Source organism: Lathyrus oleraceus, chromosome 4 (genome assembly GCF_024323335.1).
Source record: "Lathyrus oleraceus cultivar Zhongwan6 chromosome 4, CAAS_Psat_ZW6_1.0, whole genome shotgun sequence".
NCBI lineage: Eukaryota > Viridiplantae > Streptophyta > Magnoliopsida > Fabales > Fabaceae > Lathyrus > Lathyrus oleraceus.
This window is the reverse complement of record NC_066582.1, coordinates 21,703,920-21,721,852: the sequence shown is the minus strand read 5'-3', so window position 1 is coordinate 21,721,852 and position 17,933 is coordinate 21,703,920. Positions and strand designations below refer to the sequence as shown.

Genomic DNA, 17,933 nt, shown 5'->3' with positions numbered 1-17,933 from the left:
CACATCTCCATAAGCTCTATACTAGTGAAGGGTCCAACTATGTTTTCGCTCTCATATAAATCCTTAATAATTGTCATTACCCAAAAAAGAAAGAGGTGAAGGGAAAACGGAAAACACAATACTTGAGCTTAAGTGGAAGAAGGATGGAAGACGCAGTCGAGTTTGAGAGAAATTTTTAAGAAAATGTTCATACTTGGGAAAAATAGAAGAGTTTGGAAATAGCATGAAAAAAAATGAGGTAAAACCCTGTTATTATAAAGAAAATTGCCTAGGTCATGTAGGCTATAATGGCTCTAACATAGGTGTGCGTTAATAGTTGGAGAGTGAAAGCATCTACAATTGAATATGTCTGCATGCATTACTGGTTCACTGTGATTGCGCTTTCCCAAAACAAGAGCCATCGTACCTAGAATTTATTGAAAAACAAGTGTGAGTTGTGTTGAAAAACAAGTGTGAGTTCCAAGTTTCACATTGCTTAGAAAAATGAAGGTTGAGCACTTTATAAGTAAGATGATCAATACACTTATCACCTAAAGATTTTGGATGAATATATGGTGTATCTCTCACTTGTTTGGGTGAGTCTTTGATCCAATGTGAATGTTTCTCCCTCATGATGACCCATCAAAATTAAATGTCGCACATGCCGCAAGCAATGCTTAAGGGACTCCCTCGAGCAATGCTTGAGGGTATCTCCCCATGCAACGCTGGGGGGTTTCGCCCCACGCAAAGCTTAAGGGTCTCGTCTCAAACAATGCTTGAGGGATTCATCCAAAACAACTCTCGAAGGATTCATTATCATGGACTTCACTAAGGTTATTGTCCGTTAAAGTAAATCGCCCTTCTTAGACCTCATACTTGAGGGAGTGTTGACTGAAATTATTTTATTAGGCCTATAAAGAGACAACTCATGGCAAAGCGGGCAAAAAGAAATTGCTAGATTATTAGGTGAGCACTCTCCCAGGTCACCCGATTTGGCCTGGGTTGCCCCGTTTGAATCTATGCTTACGATCGATTTGTTTTAGCACATGTGACTTATAAGATGTTAAAGAGAAACCAAATTAGATCATGACATTCAAGGAAAAACTATCCCTCGAAGATTTGAGAAAGAACTTGTCTTTGTGTTAAGTATATCAAGTATTTTCAATTTGCTAAATAAAAAGAAAAGAATTATAGATTGTTATATTTTTCAACATCAAATGTGTCACCCATCAAATTCTTTAAATAATTAGAGGCCTATGTACGTTCGACGTGGATGAATATTCATAAGATTCGTAGCAGAGAGAGTGTGCGATAATTTAAGAAATGGGAAGTTGCATTAACTAGCATTTAAGTTCAATTAACTCTTGGGTCATGAGTTAGCTGGTTAGACTAAGTTAGCGTCAATGTCTATAGCTGACGTGAAACCCCACCCCATCATGGACATGGTCCCATGTTTAATGTGCTATGCCCCTTAGTCCCAAACAAACGTACTAAGAACAACAATCTGAAAAAGATCTAAAGTGGACGTATCTAGCTGCTAACATCAATCCTATAAAATTGCAAATACAGAGATATAAAAGTTTCTTTAAACAATAAGAGATTTTGTACTAACTTTAACTTAGTAGTTAATGTCCGGCCAACAACTTTAGATGTTACAGCTTAGAATTCAGATTCACAATGGTGACGGTAAATAGTAATTGGTCATTATCACCTTGTAAGTATATGTATTAGAAATGAATATATATATATATATATATATATATATATATATATATATATATATATATATATATATATATATATATATATATATATATAATATATATATAATATATATATATAATATATATATTATATATATTATATATATATATATATATATATATATATAATATATATATATATAGCCTCAATTACAAGTTGTTGTACTTTCTCCATTGGAGATTTTCTTTAATTCAAGTATTATATTTATTTTAATCCATATTTTATTCATTCACTTATTATTATCATTTTATATTATTGATCATGTGTGCAATGTATGTTTCGGTCGTTATCGTTATTTTTATGTCTGAGTAGTCAATTAGGAGTTTAGAGCAATGAAGATTTCCTTTTAATAATCCTAATGTAGATCCTTAGGAAATTTGTAACGACTTTCAAAAACTTTATTTCAATGTTTTTTATCTTAAGTATTTTTAAGTTTGCTGCGAAAGTAGGAATGAAATAGATATCGACTAAATACTGAATATACTGAATTGTCTTGATTGATGCGATTAAAGTGTCTCAACTATTCAACAGAGAAAGTAATTTTTGGTTAATGATTTCTCTAAAAATAGACTCTAAACAAATACACTATGCCGACGAAAGTGGGTAGCATATTTGATTAGAGAAGAGACAATACCCCGACTAAGAGTGTGTTCTCTATCATTTCTACTATTTTACAAAATTAATTTTATTCTAATAACAAAATTAAGGTTTACAAGAGGATTTGAGGCATGAATCAAAATCCTAAACTCTAATTGTTTTAAATAATTTTAATTCTAAACACAAAAATCATTTCCATCTCAATATTCGATCACTTTATCTACACACCAATGATTATGGGATTTGACAACTTTTATATTATTTCAAATAGTCATGCGAGGTGTGTCAATTGGAAAACTTCTTATACCACTATTGTAGCTTTTGCTTAAACATACACACACTCTTATGTAATCAACACACAAGTTATTTATTACTTATGAATTCAGAGTCCTATGTTGCTTCTTATAGATACCTTCCTCCAAGTCATTATGAAAGAAAACAACATCCAATCTAAATTACTCAATCTATATGTTCAAGCTTTATTCCAATTAGAAACTCTCTTTAAAGATATTACCCTTTTTCTCTGATTAAATTCTTTAACCACCAATATTGTCTTACAACTTATATGAGATTTATTCTCTTCATATTTTATCTTGCTTATTCATTTGTTCTTGAGTGGGTTTTTTTCTTAGACAATTTCACCATCTTAATGTGCGATTCTCATGCAAGGTAACGTAGACTCCATGAAGAAGAAGATCAAAAAAGAGGCTACTAAAGAACTCATTCTTATTGTTGTATGTGTTTGGGAAAGATAATTCAATAACGATGAACGACCAACATAAACACGAAAGCTGATAGCAGTTTAAGAAAATAAAATAATTGAATTCAACTATAAGGATCGGTATATCGGTGTTGTGTTGAGGTTTAAGCATGTTCAAAAGCATGCAACCTAGTATATCGGTGATGTGTTGAGGTTTAAGAAAACATTTGTTGTTGTTGTTGTGCTTCTAAGATTTGACAGAAACTGTTGCCATATAGGCCAAGAAAATATACATAAACTAAAAGGAAAGTCGTCATAAGAATTTTATAATTACATGGAATTTTCAACGGAAGTATAATTTTAGATTTATTTCGAAAATATAATTTCGAACTATAATTTTTTTTTAACATGAGAATGTGATTTATTCACGAATGGATGGAATGTGAGTAAAATGTGTATGAGTTTTTTTTAGATTTTTATAGTGTATTTTTCCACCATATAGAATGGAAGAAGTAATCCCCTTTTATATTTGTTTTTATAATTGATGAGTCTCATGATAAGTCACTATTTGTAAGAAAATCAATCCTTATTACTTTGACTTTATTTTGTTGTTAGCAAGTTTTAATTTAAGTTTATTTTGTTGTTTTAGTTTAATTTGTGTCCAGCATAATAGGTGTTCCATTTTGTATTATTATGTGTTTGATTTCTTGTGTAGGACTACTCTATGATAAGTTCTAACCTGACATATGACAATATCAATTTCACTTAATTTCCAGCAACTCTTAGAGCTAAAAGTGGTTATAAGCAATGAAGGTTTGTAGTGTTATATTAATGAGAGTCATAAACAAGGGTGCCCCTGTCCAATAATGTTGTCGTCTAGGCCATATTTTTTGTTCGTGCTCTATGATTTTTTCAAGAATTTTGAGATTGAAGTGAGTTTTGAAAGAGGTTGAAATGAGGGAGGATGAGATTATAAGAGAGTGCATAAAACATGCGAAAAGAGGAAGAAGAATTTGGATTTTATGTCTGTTTTCTCTTTTCATTTTATGTGTTTTTATTAATTTTTATTATTATTCGTTATTAGTGGACACATGCCTTTCTCCCATTGATTGTGAGAGTTTGTTTGAAAAGTTATCAACATGATTTTTATTTTTTTTCTCTTTAATTTCTTTTTATTATATTATTTTTTATTTTTTTTAGAAATTAGGGTTTGTGAGGTTTTGTCTCTAGTCTCATAGTGAATTTCATTCCTTCACACACCTTGTTTCCCCTTTAACTATGGAATACACACACCCTTTAGTTTTAGTTTTAGTTTTAGTTTTTTTTTTTTTTTTGTTGTCTAATTTTTAATTATTGTTTTATTATTTTAATTCTAAATTCAATTTTACTTAATTTATTTTCTAACTTAGTTGATTTAGTTTAATTGTTAATTTAGTTTTTTTATTGAGTGGTTAGTTAATTTGTTTAATTCATAATTTAACTAATTATTTTAGTTATTCAATTTAATTTATAAAAAGTCAAAAAAAAAATAATACTTGCATTCTCATTTAAATACAAAAAATACAAAATTAATCTTATTTTATTCAATAAAAAAACAAAAATTAGTTTTATCTTGTAAACCATCCTGTACATACATCAAACTATTTTTATAAGTCAAATTAATCCCAACATATTTGCAAATGAATGGATAAGCGGGTGCACATCTACTAAATCCTCGAATAATTGATTGGTTGGCGCATGCTGCATCGATTAGTTATTCAAAATCAAAACAATTTAAAATCAACTTCAACACATAAAATATTTCAAAATCTTTTCATAAAAAGGACAAGTTAAGTCATTTTGACACGAAATATAAACGAGCATTTTAGCCTCCATTGTGCTAGCATACATGCCAATGTTTAGACGCAAGAAATTGACTTAAATCGTGTCCTATAAAATTAACCAACAAATACTTATTTTTTACTGAACTATGATGCTCTGAATTTCTCATTGCAGCTGAGAATACGTAGACACAGGAATTTAAAATCTTTGCGAGGATACTAATTAAAAAACTAACTTTTTCCCCTTTCTTTTGTAAATATATCTCTTTTTGTAATTATTTGAATAAATAAATAAAACATTGCAACATTCCTTAACAAAACCTTAGCTTTAGGGCTATATGTGGTTCCCGTTGAGTACGATAGATGTAAGGGGTGTTAATACCTTACCTTCACATAACCGACTCCCGAACCCATATTTGGTTTCAATTACCACCTTATCCTTCTTTCCTTTAGGGTTTTATTCCTATGAATAAATAAAATTTGGTGGTGATGCGCTCGCGAGGTCGTATTTTTTCGAGATACGACAGTTGACGACTCTGTTGGGGATTCACTTCCTAAAGAGAATCAAGTCTATCCTTTAGTTCTAGGGTTGTTTCGTTTGTTTGTTTGTTTTATGTTTTTATTGTTATTTTGTTTATACTATTTATTTTCTCTATTTCTTTATTATTTTATATATTATTTTTAACATTTATGGATTTTAATTTTTGTTTGAGAATAAGCTCTATACCCGAGCTCGAGAAGAAACATAAGGCTAAGTAAGGATTTTTGTTCTGTTTTTGCCACTAGGATGCACATATCATGGGGTTTTTGACGACAACTCCGCCTAGAATTGATCATTTAAAAGATTTTGTCATGAGTTGGGTAACTCATCTTCGTGGCTAAACTCTGAATTTGCTCTATGACTCTAGGGACCTCTTCTAGAATCCAAATGTTGAGATTTCATTTATACTAAGGCTCTGCCTAAGGGAGACCCCTTTGAGACTTTATCATAGGAGGGATGGGCTTTATCATGATAAAATTTTATATGTGGTCCATGACCTTGGGTTTGTTCTCAAACGACCAATAAAAACCCCTAGAACTTACCATGTGAGGGGATGGGTTTAAAAAACCTAGGACCCTTTGTAGGATCCCTCCGTTAGGTTGTTCTATTAACAACTCATCCTAATAAAACTTGTATAGCATATCATGCATTTTCATTAAAAAATGGGCTACTTTAGCATGTATTGATTATTTCTAGGGAATTTCAAAGTTTGTTGTAGGCATTTTCTAGAGATGGATTCAGACAAAATGAAGACCTTTCAAATAAGGGCACAATTACCTGACATGCAAAGTCTGAAGATTCTCAAAGAAAGACTACCCGATACCATTCAAAGGAAGTTCTCCCTCCTATATGGAAAGATTCTTGACCTCCTGAAACTCCCAGTGCAAGTAGAGGTCATCACTTCCCTTGCTCAGTGATATCGTGTTGAAAGAGTTCAAGGCTCACCTGGATGTAACCATTAGGGCACAACTTTAGTTTCTCTTCAAAAGCTTTTAAATTTTGTATTATTTCCCTTTATCAATAAATGAATAAGAATTCTTTGTTCTTTGTGCCAACTTTGTGATCTCATTTCCTGATTAACGGTCGATATCCCCAATGAAGATATTGAATATGTTGCTAAGTTAAATAATGATCAAAATGATTGCATTCAAAATCATTATGAATGTAATTGTTCAAAAACACAGTGGAGTATTTTTTGCTGATGGTCCAGGAGGAACAGGTAAAACATTCCTTTATTGAACATTAATGGAAAGTTTAAGAAGTAGAGGAGAAATTGTCTTAGCAACTGCATCATCTGGTATAACTGCAACATTGTTACCCGGTGGTAGGACTGTACACTCTCGATTTAAGATACCTATTGATATACGACCGAGTTCCATTTGTGGTATTCAAAAGCAAAAGGATCTTGCAAATCTCATTAGAGTTTATGCTGCAATAATTTGGGATGAAGAACCAATTAAAAACAAAAATTGTTTGGAAGCCTTAGATCGGTCATTACAAGACATTTGTAGCAACAGTGATCCATTTGGTGGAAAAGTTTTAATCATGGGGGGAGATTTTCATAAAGTTCTTCCTGTTGTAAGAAAAGGTACTAAGGAAAAAATGATTTCAGTGTGTATTGTTCAGTCTCATTTATGGGATCATACCAAGATTTTGTGTTTGCGTCAAAATATGTGATCATTGCATGATCAGGAGTTTGCAGAATTTCTTATTCACATTAGTGATAGTGTTGAACCTACCAAACCAGATGACATGGTGAGGTTACCTTCACATATTGCAATCACATGGGAAGGTGAACATTCCATACAAGTACTTATCCAACATATTTTTCCTAATTTAGAATTGCATGGTTGGGATGCCTCATATATGATACAAAGAGATATTTTGACACCAACAAATGATGATGTCCAGAAATTGAATTATATGATTATCGACCAGTTTCCAGAAGAAGAACATAATTTGTTGTCATTTGACGAGGTTGAAGGAGATAATCATAATTTATACCAGCAAGAATTCTTAAACTCAATTGCACAAGGTAGTTTTCCACCACATATTCTAAAGATAAAAAAGCGTGCACCATTGATGTTGTTACGAAATCTAGATCCTAGATATGGATTGTGTAATGGGACGCAGTTATTATGTCGTGGTTTATTTATGAATATATCGGATGTGGAAATCTTGACAGGATACTGCGCAGGAAAATGAGTTTTTTTTGCCCATAATTAAATTAAAAACATCGGCAAGTGATGGGTTGACTTTTGTCCTTAGTAGAAAGCAGTTTCTTGTGCGATTAAGTTTTGCAATTACAATAAATAAATCACAAGGACAAATTATTCCAAATGTTGGAATATATCTTCCACGACATGTTTTTAGTCATGGACAGTTATATGTGGCTTTTTCCAGGGGTGTTTCACAGACTACGACAAGAGTTTTAACTAGGGAAGAAAAATTGAAAGGAGAAGATGGTGACTACACAAAAAATGTAGTCTTCAAACAAATTCTTTTATCGCACCCGCATGTATTTATTAAATACATTAAAAAAATTGCTCACACATTGATTCTCATTTTGATTACACGACATATCAAGGTTATATTGTAACTTTTATATCATAAATAATTTATTTTTCTTTTGCTTTAATATACAGTCAAACTAGAACACGGTGAAATCTTTCAATTATGTAAGGAGTTGAGACGAAAGAATGTTGAAACTTACTTCGACATAAAAGTAAGTTATACTTAATCATTTTATGTTTTTATGTTAGATATCAATTGGGTCATACTTATTCTCATTATTCGTATGCAATAAATTTTAGATATGAGACTTTGAAGATAAATGGAACACATAGAAGGATGAACAAAATATTTCATCCATCGGCAAACTCGACAATAAAGTGTATTTACCTTTTCCGCAATACGTATAAAAACGATTTCTTGCATTTTCACTACTCTTTCACTAACATTTTTATCATCCTTATTGAAACATGTCAAACGTCTAAAAATTTACTTTGTCGGTTGAAGCTCCAGAGTGATAACATATAAAACACAACTTTGGAAAATGGTGAAAAGAGAAATAATATCTCAAAGGATGGAGAGGTTTTTATGTAATTCATTTAAAAATATTTTTACTCTACAATATTTTTGAATGCATGAATTTAACTTCTATTTGTGGTTTATTGTAAATAAAACCACATATATTTACTAAGTCCATTATTTTTCTTATTTATTAGAAATCCAGATAATTCAGAAACAAGTCATAGTTGTTGCTCTACCAAATCTAGACTAAAACAAAGTATCTCCATTCGATATATATTTATTTATGTCACAATAAACCATATTATATTCAAACTAGTCAAAAGTTTTGAATGTATTTTTTTGATGATATGATATTTCGTCATATATTTGTAGTTTTTTAAATCTCAAGAGCGCATTGATAAAGGGATGTACGAAAAATTGATTCGAATCATTATAAGGTAAAAACAAATATTACTTGCTATTAATTTTACTATCTTTTTCTTTACTACGTAAAACAATTGCAGGGAAAAAAATATTTTGAATAAAGATTTTATGTTCGAAATTCCTATTAAAGAACGTTATTGATTACACAGTATCAGTATATTACTTTGCATGCTTCGATATAAGTCATTGATCTATGCTAACTATATCCCTGAGACATTTGAACCTGAATGGAAGAGGATTATTGAAGATAATGGTGTATTAGACAATAAATGGGTTAAGAAAACTTACAAAATAAAGACAATGTGGTCAAGTGCGTACATGCGAGACAAACATTTTTGTGGTATAAAAACTACATCAATATGTGAAGGTATCAATTCATTTATCACGAGGTAGGTTGAAAAGAAAAACAGTCTGGTTGATTTCATGCATAATTTCGAAAGAGCTTTGAAAGCATATAAACATAATGAATTATTATCTGATTTTAAGTCATTCTATTATGAACCCATGTTGACAAATGCTTTAGAAGGGATTGAGATTGGAGCATGAAACATTTTTACAAGCTAAAAGTTTAGGGATGTTAAAAATGAGATAGAAGGCACAAGTGCACTGAATGTGACGGAGTGAATTGAGATTGATAATAAGGTGACCTTAAAGATGAATAGTTTCTCTTGCGAAGATGGAGAGTGTATTTTTATGTAACTGTACATTGTTCGAACGTATAGGAATTCCGTGCTCTCACATTATTTGTGCCATGAGGCACAAGCATATTGTCATACCCCAAAATTTGCCCATTAATATTTCAAGACATTTCAGGGCACTCCGACTCATTTTTATGACACTTAAAGGAACTAAGGCCCAGCTCGCGAATGACCCAAACTGGCCTACTCGCTACACGCTCACCTAGTGATAATATGAAAGTGGTTTATTTGGAAGTGGAGGAAAAGGGGTACAAAAAGGAAAGAAAACGGACCAAACAGCAAAGCCCAACCCAAAGTACAAGAACACGGGTGTGGCATCTGTGACGAGCGTCACAGAGGCTGTGACGAGCGTCACGCCTCGCACACCCCTGTGACGGGCGTCACACCTGGTGTGACGAACGTCACACCATTCCCCTACTTTGTGGGCGCAGGCAACGCTTCGGAGACTTGAAGATCCGTTGGGCCCTATATCCACGTACGTGTTGAAGACTTTTTTTTGGCAGCAGGCATGACCTAATGACAACAATATAAATAGCCGCCTTGAAAACCTAAAAGGAGGGCTTGAGCCGAGATTCTTTTTCCTTTGCCGTTTTCGCCTTTGCATTTTCCCGTCTTTTCCAGCAGCTTAGGCATTGTGTTTTACAAGTGCTACACTATTTCTTTTGCAATTCCTGATTCCCTTTTGGTATTTAGTTGATTCTTTTTGCACAATAATTTCTACAACGGAAACTATTGTGTGCCTTTTTACCGAATCTAATCTTACGGCGGCAGCGAGGTCACCTCTGCTCAATTCTATCCGATCGGCCAATTCAAGGTTGCGACTCAATTGCAAACAGGTTTGCGTTACTATTATCGCTTTATGTTCCTAATTCACATGTGATATCATAATTGAGATTCATAAATATATTTGAGGCTTTGCATGTAACTTAAGTATGCCTGGATACTTTGAATTTGTTGTAATGGATGCCGCTGTTCTTCGTCCTATTTTGATCTTTGCCCATCTGACCTGTTTTATCATAACCATGCTTTGTTTACCTATTACTTTGGTGCAGCTCTCGATTGCACCCTGATTGGGTATTCTAACCCGTTTGCTGAATTTTGCAAAGGTTCATATGTCCCGGGAAAAGATTGCTGTTTAGGTCTCCCACTTTATTTGTGGGATACCCTTGTGGAGATTCACCCTAAGTGGCCTAATTAATTTTAATGTGTTCATTTTAATGTCTTAATTTTAATGTATTAATTTTAATGTATTAATTTTAATGCATTGATTTTAGTATGGACTTAATTACTTAATTGACTTTAAAATATGACCTTTAAATAAGTGATCTTGGACCTCTCTTTGCTGCCTTACGGTATTACGGTATAACGGTCATGTCCCGCGAATGTAGGGATACACTTAGCAAAGACCCTTCGATTAAATCATCATAAAATAAATCATGGTCCCTCGGATGTTGCCTTCAAAAATACGATTTTGTCCCTCGATGACCCTTCGGTGTAGCCTACGGTTAAATGATGATCGTCCCTTCGAATGCTAAGGTATCCTTACAACTGTTGCCTTCAATGACCTATCAATGACCCTACGATGACCCTTCTACATCCCAAGGATAAAACTACTTACTTCTCAATAGTAAGGACAGTTTTACCCTCATAAGGATAGGAAATGCCCGGAAAGACCTCGGACAGGTATAACCTTAATTGCTCATTCATAACCAAAAAAATATACTTTTCACCTCACACCTTTCAAACATCTTTTTGGAAAATCACCACTTAGCATACATCCGCACTAGGATCATTGCCGAGTTATATTTTTCTAAACTATTTTCTAAATTAAAACGAGATAACCACTTTGTATACATTCATGCAAGAATCATTACAAAGTTAAATTCTCATTTTGCCAAAACATTTTTCACACCTTTCTCAACCACCTTTTTCAAACTAGAAAACATAAATGATTGAGCAATTAAGAGCCCATGGATAACCATGGATACAAAGGGTGCTAATACCTTCCCTTTGTATAAAGTACCTCCCGAACCTAAGAATTTAAAATTAAGGTCTTTCCTGTTCTTTTCCACCTTTCCTTATGGGATAAAAGAAAAGTCGGTGGCGACTCTTGCTAACCGCGACATTGCGATTACAAATCCAATAAAGTCCAGTTCACCGTATGACACATATGAATGTGTTTCTTGAAAGTTTGATTGGTAAGAGATGGACTAAATCAGCAAAAGATGATCATATATCATCAGTATCATTTGAAGAAAGTGATTATGAAAATCATGGAAGATAAAAGGTGCTTCTCGAAAAGAAAAAAAAATGGAAGTCAAGAGAATGTTCTCATTATAAGCTACTCAATCATATAAAACGGAAATGTTCAGAACTAACTACATGTGATGATTTACATCGGGTTAACGATAAGGTTTCTTCTGATCAATCTATCGATGAATCGATGAATTTTGATATAAGTTAGTTATTATAATTTATTTTAATTAATTTATATATTTAAAAATTAATTATTATTATTATTTTTTTTTAATCTATGTTAATTTTACTATATTTGGTTTATACTCAGGTGTCCATAAGGTATAATATCAATGACGACATAGACTCCGTAAAAGTCTCAAATAAAAACGAGGCATGTTTACACTCATCATTGTTATATAGTTTCATATGTTCATTTTATATATTTAATTTCAATTTAATTTTTTAGAGCATGCTGTAGATAACAGTCGTGGTAGTAAACAAAAGGGAAAAGGTGTCAATGTTGCTCTTGATAGAAATCAACAAGCATTGAATATTGAAAGTGTAAGCAGTTAGATTTTGAAATTTTATGGGAATAGATGTCTTCTAAGCTATAATATTATATTGACATTTTTGTGTATTATATTTACCATTTTGTGAATGTTATTTATTCCAGAATGTTATGAAACATGGCTCTGTATTTGACAATTCTACTGTCAAAATGGAAAATCTACTCTATTATAATTGTAAATATCTTGTTTAGAATGGCATCTATGTTGTTGCTACTTCCTAATAACATATTTTAACAATTTTCTGTTGTTTATTTGACGTATCACCTTAATGTCTTAGGAAATGAATGTCTTACTTGGAGTTATCTTCCTCCTCTTGTTTTTGTAAAGGACAAAAATTTCAAATTTCAAATTTATTAATAAATTTACCTATATATTAAAATATATATATAAAAAATTAATAGCATGTCATACATTCATCTTATATTCCTTTGCTCCCATTTGCATCATCCATGTAATCACCCAAATTCCACAATCATTCCTAACATTAAAGTCCATTATTAGATAACATATAAAGAAAAAAAAATGTAATTAAATTAAAATGACTTACGAGTTATCTGCTTGAATTTTCAAATTCTTAGGAATGACTAAATTATATTCAGATATCTTTGGCTTATTTATTATCCCACTTCCATAAAAAGAAGGATCCATGAGTAAGTCTTCCATATATAAAATTGAATAATTAAATATAGATTTTCCTTGATACAACAACTTTTTGTTTCTGTTAGAGCGCGAGGTAATTGATCCATCATCAACATTTATTCTTTGCCACTTTGAATTATTATCTTCAACCATACCTGAGTAGAAAAAAATACAAATATTGTTTTTCAATGTGTCCCTATAGTACAAAAAAAAATAGGGTAAAATGGTTTTACCTTAGAGAAGCTGAAAGTGATGTAAGTAGAAGCAAATGTGATATATGGAGTATAGGCTGATAATTTTCTATGCTTAGTATATGTTTGGAGTGAATAGTAACTAATGAAGTGGTGTGAGTGGAAGAGGATAATATGAGTGGTGTGAACAGTTAATTGTGATGGTGGTAGGAGTTGGTGAGTGAAAATATTGAATAGGGTGAATTTTTGTTGCGCGTTACAATTTATATTAGGGTTACTTTCTATTTATAGATTTGGATTTGCTTACTCCTCAAGTAAGATCCAAAAATACATAATTCTGCTAATACTATAAAATTAGATCTAAGTCAAAAAAATTATCGAGGTACACTACTTTGACGTTTCGACACACGACGTTTCGACGACAATAAACTCTGTCAAAAATCTTATTTTGACACAAAAAATTATACTTTCAACAGTTGTGAGTTGGAAGATAGCCTTGGAGTTTTTCCCAATAGCATGCTTAAACTACCAATTTCAAGTCCAAATACCCCATTTCCTACCTTAGACACCATTAATCCAACACATAGTCATGATCAATCATTTTTTTCTCTTCTTTCCTCCCAAATAACAGACAATGTCAAATTACCAGCATCTTAATCCAGTCATCATGTTTCATCAAGGGTAAGACAACAGTCATCCCATCTCAAAGACTATGTATGTGATTCCTTTAATGGTACATGAAATCTATCCTCTTCAGGTACTCTTTATCCTTTAACGAATTTCCTTCTGTATTTCAACTTATATCCTTTTCAATGTAGTTTTAGTGTTTCTCTTATCACACAAGATTAACCAAAAACATACAATGAAAATAGTAAATTTGATTGTTGGAATGAAGCCATAGAAGTTGAGCTCTATACCCTTGACAAAACTGACACTTGGGAATTCGTTGACCTTCCACCCAAATTTAAATCAATATAATGCATATGGGTTTATAAAATAAAATACGAGTTAGATGGCACAATAGAAAGGTTTAAGTCAAGGCTAGTAGCCAAACGTTATAACCAAATAGAAGGTCTGGATTATTCTTATATTCACCGGTTGCTAAGTTCACTACATTCAGACTTCTCATAACACTTGGTTTCATTCATAGATGGAACCTATGTCGACTTGATGTAAACAAAGCTTTCTTACATGGTGACCTAATGGAGATGTTAACATGGTTATCCCACCTAGTGTAAAGCCTTCTAGGATCTCTTTAGCTAAATTCCATCCCATTAACGATGTACTACACCAAGCTTTCATGATAAAAGATCTTGATTTGTTCAAATACTTCTTAGGTTTAGAAGTCGCACATTCTAAACAAGGCATTTCCCCATGCTAAAGAACTCAACTTCTTAACATCTATTTTCAAATCATCAATTAGTCCTCCTTCATACATTAACTGATTTTGCCAACTAATTAAGTGATTATGCATATTAAGTGATTTATGAATATTTCTTTATGTGTTGCTCATTGTGCATCTGTTGCACTTACCCCGTTCTTGATCACTTCAAGATCATGATAGCCAAATATTGCACACTAGGTGTTTGTAGATCAGAACCAGACTTTTGATGTCAAATGTTAGAATTTGGAACCACAAGATTGGTGAATAATGGAAAAGTTGAATGTGGAGAGAGAGAGAGAGAATTGTAATGAGAGAGAGAAAGAGAGTAATTGAGGGTGAGAATATTTTATTAACATTGATAACAATACTTCTAAGATATTTAAATAATTACAAATGGATTGGATTACAAGTTACAACATCAAACAACTGGAAAAAAAACTGAATTCTCGGACCTGTAACCGATTACACAAAAACTATAACCGATTACAACCGCTAAAAACTCTAAAAATAGAAATAGTGGTAATCGATTACTGTGAATGCGTAACTGATTATACAAACGCCATAATCACTTATTTCATCAACTTTTTTTAACCTTTTGACATGTCTGTAATCAGTTATACGCTCATGGTAACTGATTACACCACTTGAATTATCAAAATTCTCTCAACACATATTACATACTCTCTTGAATAGGGTGTTATGATATGTAGCAGAAGCTATTTTATAGACAATTCATTAAATAATTTTTACTAATTTTGTGTTGGTTATTAAATTTTTTTTTGTGTGTATTAAATTTAACAGAGTTTTTTAATATATTGAGAGTGATGTGCAACATTTGTGAATGATGTTATTATAATTTTTAAATAAACAATTTTTTCTTTAAATTTTGAAGGTATCATTTTAATTTACTTCAAATATTCAACAGTACAGCTATTAAACTTAATTATATAATATTCATCCACCATTATTATTAACAAAGAATTCAGTAAAATTAATTTAAAATTGTAGTATAACAAAACTCTCTAATTAACACCAATTAATTTAAAATAATAATTCAATTTAATACATCTATAATAATGAAATATTTTTAGTTTGTGAGAGAAATAGAAACAGTGTCGATACAAAAACACCATCAAATCCCAAAAGTAAAATTACACTTTCACCAGCAGTCCCAGTTGTGAACTCATTAGAGCTAATCGATCATTCCATTCTCATCTTCTTCTTTTCTTATAATATAATCTTTCCTAGGCTATCATCCTGAGCAAAAAATTGATAATTTATGGGCAAACTCTGCAAACTACCATACACGTTTGATTTTAAAATTGCTCCATGCGTTGCATTTGAGGACACATTTGAGGATGCTACCAAAATTTCCCAACTCATTGTAGAACTAGTGATGGGGAGTATTCGGATGATGAAGAAATGAGGTTGTTTGTTAGACGGTATCACAAGTATATTAAGAGAAATAGAGTAAAACATTCCGACAAAAATCTCATCAATTATAGAAGGCAATCAAATATCTCAAAGAAAGATGAGAGTAAGAAGGAAAAATCTAAAGATTCATGCTATAATTGTGAAAGAGTCGGTCATAACAAGGCGGCTTATCCATTTCTTAAGAAGGATAAAGGAAAGGGTCAACACAAGAAGTCTAGCAAGTCTAGAAGAGCATACATCACATCGAATGGTAATAGTGAATCCTCCAAGGTGGGTAGCTCAAGTGAAACTGATGAAATGACAAATCTTTACCTCATGGCCAAGCAGAAGAAGAAGAAGAAGAATGTAAGTCATTCCAAATCTGAACCTATCGATAAAAAGTCTTATTTTGATTTACAAATTGCTTTTGAAAATCTACATGGTGAAGTTAAAGAAGCTTTTAAAAGTTTAGCTTCAAATAAAAGAATAATGTCATACTTAGAAGGCAAGATTTTAAAAACGGAAAAATAAATGAAAGCTCTTAAGCAAACCCTGTTATAGATTCCAAAAGTTAAAATTGAGGATGAGAAGTCTTCTTGCTTTGGTTGTGAAACATGTCACATTTGGTAAAAAGAAGTTATTACTCTAAAAGCCAAATTGAACAAGGCCTTATAACCAAAAGTTACATTTGCTATTGATCCAACAAAATTTAAAATATATTTAAATGTACCGTACAAAAAGTATAAATTCGTTCTAAGGGAGTCAAATAGAAAAAGTCACTCTCATCATCACTTGACTTATCATTATTGTTGCAAGAAAGGTCATACCATTTCAAAATGCAACTTTATGAGATACTTGATTCCTAAAGGTGTAGTTTAATGATTGCCTAAGTGTAACAAAGTTTTCACTCACTCTCAAGGATCTAATGAAAATTGGGTACATATCACTCTTGTTTAATCTTGTAGGTTGAATGTCTTGGATCCATGGAGAGAATGTGGTGTCTCGACAGTGGATGCTCAAGGCATATGACGGGTGACATTTCCCTATTTATTGACTTCACGATAAAGAAGAAGGGTTATGTGACCTACAAATATAATAATAAGGGTGCTATACTTGGTAATGGTAGTGTAGTTTGTGCATGTCACTTTTGACAAATCTTATCCGAGAAATATCGGGAAAGGTGTTTCTTTTTATGATGCATGTGTATCTTCAAAAGACATACTCAAAGACATCGAAGAAGGAACTGATCATCCTGAGGTGGTGGAACCTAAGAAGGAGAAAGATGACGAACTTGTAAAAGAGAAGGAAGAGAGTCCAACTAAAGTGGATGACCTTCCCTTTACTTGGAAGGTTGCCAAAGACCATCCATTCGACGACATTCTTGGAGACATCACCAAAGGCATAACTATACGCTCTAAGATAAATAATTTATTTTATCATTCTGCATTTGTATCTCAAATTGAACCTAAAAATGCAAAAAAGACCTTACTTGATGAGCATTGACTTATGGTCATACAAGATGAGTTGAATCAATTTAAAAGAAATAATGTGTTTGACCTTGTCCCACCTCCGCAAGATCATCAAGTTATAGGCACTGAGTGGGTTTTTAGCAATAAATTTGACGAAAACAGAGTGATAACAACAAACAAGGCTCGGCTAGTGGCTCAAGGATATAACTAAGAGGAGGGAATAAATTATGAAGAAACATATGATATAGTTGCCCGCCTCGGGGCTATATGCCTTTTACTAGCTCTTGCATGCTCTAAAGATTTCAAACTATTTCAAATTTAAGTTGGTCGTATTATATTTGGTTATACTAACATGCAAATTGCTCAAAGAGTTATCAAAGTTAATACAAGGCGTATTTGAAATGAGTTCGATGGGAGAGTTGACTTACTTTCTCGGACTTCAAATCAAGCAGCTCAAAGAGTTCTCAAAGTTAAT

The 17,933-nt window shown here is 32.2% G+C and overlaps 1 long non-coding RNA gene across 1 annotated transcript; it reads left to right on the top strand.

Annotated features, from left to right (window-relative positions):
• The first annotated feature begins 2,664 nt into the window (after positions 1 to 2,664).
• Positions 2,665 to 6,456, top strand: LOC127135107 (uncharacterized). The gene is made up of 2 exons (XR_007808421.1): positions 2,665 to 3,009; positions 6,110 to 6,456. It is a non-coding gene; the product is annotated as an uncharacterized LOC127135107 (long non-coding RNA).
• The last annotated feature ends 11,477 nt before the right edge of the window (positions 6,457 to 17,933 follow it).